At 36.2% G+C, this 3,108-nt stretch overlaps 1 long non-coding RNA gene across 1 annotated transcript; it reads right to left on the reverse strand.

The window, feature by feature from the left end:
* Positions 1 to 493: 493 nt before the first annotated feature.
* On the reverse strand, positions 494 to 2,495 carry LOC112942076 (uncharacterized). Its single transcript, XR_003247900.2, has 4 exons — positions 2,233 to 2,495; positions 2,009 to 2,129; positions 1,571 to 1,674; positions 494 to 832 (listed from the first exon to the last, which is right to left on the reverse strand). It is a non-coding gene; the product is annotated as an uncharacterized lncRNA (long non-coding RNA).
* Between the last annotated feature and the right edge of the window lie 613 nt (positions 2,496 to 3,108).

A 3,108-nucleotide genomic window follows, 5' to 3' on the forward strand; every position in this document is an offset into this window, starting at 1 on the left:
ACTCGTTAAAAAGACTTTTAAGTGAAAGAATAATCAATGCATGCGACAATCTATTTGAGAATTGTTATTAAGCTAGGTTTACTTTGTTAATCACCCATGGTTCCCACAACCCTACCTATGGATTTAGTTACACATGCATAGAAGAACACAATTCATATTGGATAAACAATAAATCATGAACTTACTTTGATAAATTCAAAGAAAATCCAGAAATTTAACTTGGAACAACAATAATTCACCTGAAAACCAAATTCGAAAATTTGAATTAATGCTAAAGTTGCAAAACACAATATCCAAAAACAAACTAAGAAAAGTAGTAGTAGAATTCAACCCCAAAAACGAGGTTTTATTCCATATTTATAACAAAATATTGTCCTAAATTAAAAGGAATTCAAATAAGGAATATTTTCCAAAAACGCGGCTTTAATCGACAACCCCCACAGACGGACCGCCGATGAAACGGCGGACCGTCGATGAAACGATGGACCGTCGACTGCCTCCGTAAGTCCAGACTTAGCATCTTTTTTTAATCCTTCAACTGGCATATTCTCTGATTCAACTAACGGACCAACAACACGGTCCGTCGATGCCTTCCATCGTTCCATACTTAGATTTTCTTCAACTTCGGGTACTGGGATATTCTCTTATCAGATCAACGATTTAATAGGACGGACCACCGATCCTTCCGTATCCCCACACTTGGTCAGATTTCCCCGAGTTAGATGCCTGAACTTCCAGTAGGCGGTCACCTTCTACGCTCCTCGGTGGCCTTCGTGGGTCACCTCTGCACTAAATCTCACAACCTTATGCGTTTCTGTTTTGGACACTTTTCCTACAAAACAAAGATAAAAACATGTTAAAATTACTACAAAAAGGCTCTAGACACACACCATTCTTAAGGAAAAAGCATTGAAAGTACCGTGAAACCATGGTACATCAGTATGCATAGATACAATTAACTCTGAGATATATGTAAACATATAATAAACTATATATATAACATACAATAACTTCTGTGGGAGTTTCTCTAATCGACAACCATCACATTAGGGCTGCATATCGGTCTATTCGGTTCGGTTTTGAACATTATCGATTATCGATTTGTAGACTAGCTAAACCGTTAAAGAACCATTAAGTTATCGGTTAATCAGTTATCGATCCTTATCGGTTCGGTTATTAGGTTAACCGTTAGCATATCACAAAATTTTCAAAATAAAAATGACATGAAGAATTGAAGATGTTGTAACTAAACTAATTCCCTCAGCAGTCAGCAGAAAAGTGTATTTGCTGCAGATTTATGAAGGCAAAAGAATGCACAGAAAAAAAGAATATGTTATATTCAACAAAACATGATCAAAATAATGTATTTCAATTGACAATCATCCATGATTCCATCGGCATAAATACAATATAATAATAAGACACGAGACAATAAACATACAAACATCTATTGAAAAATGAAATAAGCCTACAGGTTAGCATGTAATTACAAATAAGTGAAATAACTAGCAGACCTAACAAATATTTTAGTGTATACTATCTACAAATTGAGAGAAGGTACTACAACTACCTCTTGTCTCCTGCTCCTCCTCATTCAACAATCAGCACAACAACAAGCCAACAACACCCGTAAGGCACCCTTAATTTGCCACAATCCATTTAACAGTAAACCATCTGAAAATATTTTGTGTACATGCAGGTTAGATAGCAGAGCCAATAGTAAAGCAATTTCATAGTTTATAGGAGAAGCCATAAGCAGGATGTATCGTCTTTACAGACAAATTACTAACAATTAAAATTTTACAGTAATGTACAAGCCTCAACATTGGCAAGCAAACAAATCTATATATTTTCCTACAAGTACAGTAAAACAACAAAACCAAATGAGCCAAAGTTTCAAACCAAATGTCAATTCAAATAAAACAATAATGCATATTCAACTATTTCAATTGTAGTTTTCTCATTATTCAATTCCAAACGTCGTGATTAAAGTGCAATTTAGACTTACAAATTGCAAAGGTTGAGAAACTGAGACAGTGAGACTGGAGTAAGCCGAGTAGGACTGTGTAGAAGTCGTGATAACTGAGAAGAGTAAAACTCGAAGTCTCGAGCAGTCGAACTTCTAACTTCTGAAATTTTGAGCACTAAAAAATCAGCACGAATGCATGACGAAATAGATTTGGACTTTAAGAAAAACTCATAACTCATTGAGCCTTGAGGTGTCATCATTACCTTGCTTCCTCACCTGAGTGACTGCCTGACTAGAGTAGTTGTCGCTTCGCTAGGCACCTGAGTTATTAGAGTAAAATTGTGACTTGTTGGTTAGACTCTTCACCTCGCTGGTTAGACTCATCACCTCGCCTGAGTGACAGGAGCAACAAGTCGCTTCGATGGTTGAATCTTTGGAGTTTGGAATTTTGAGAGAAACGAGAGAGCAAGTGCAGTGAGAACGAGAAGTCCAGAACTGAAAAGGTTTCTAATTCCTAAAAATTAAAAACCCTAAATCCCCTAATTGAGAATTGTAAAACTTAGGAATAAAAAAATATGTGTCTTATTAGGGTATCGGTACCCCAAAATTTTGGCTTGCCAACTCAACCCCCGAACCGTTAATCCAATAAAGATAATTCCTGAACCGAGCCCCAAACCAATTACCCAATAATCCGACCCATTAGCCTAATAAATTAAAAATCGGTTTGGGTAAATGGTTTGCCCCAATTTTTGCACAGGCCTATATCACATAAGAGCTATAATGATGATAGAACGATCTACCTCAAGCTGTCAGTGCATCCTATACCCAACCAAAGGTATAAGACCTGAACTGCCTAATGGATCCAGTAATCTATTGTGAAAAGGATTCATCTAAAAAGTATGACCCTTTTCTACCAATGATGGTTACATGATTTTATGGAAATGTGAGTTATCTTAAATCATGCTTGTCCCCAATTCGGTGCTCAATACTACTCCCAAAGTGTACTGGCTCTTATATTTTTCAAACATACTTCTCCTGTGATTTGAGGTTAGTGCTTAAAACTTAACTCACTGCTATCTTGGAAATCTTAGTTTCCTTGCTTGCTTCATTTTAAAAAGTTATAACTCTTTTCTCAATGT

The sequence above is a fragment of the Solanum lycopersicum genome, chromosome 8 (assembly GCF_036512215.1).
Source record: "Solanum lycopersicum chromosome 8, SLM_r2.1".
Taxonomy (NCBI): Eukaryota; Viridiplantae; Streptophyta; class Magnoliopsida; order Solanales; family Solanaceae; genus Solanum; species Solanum lycopersicum.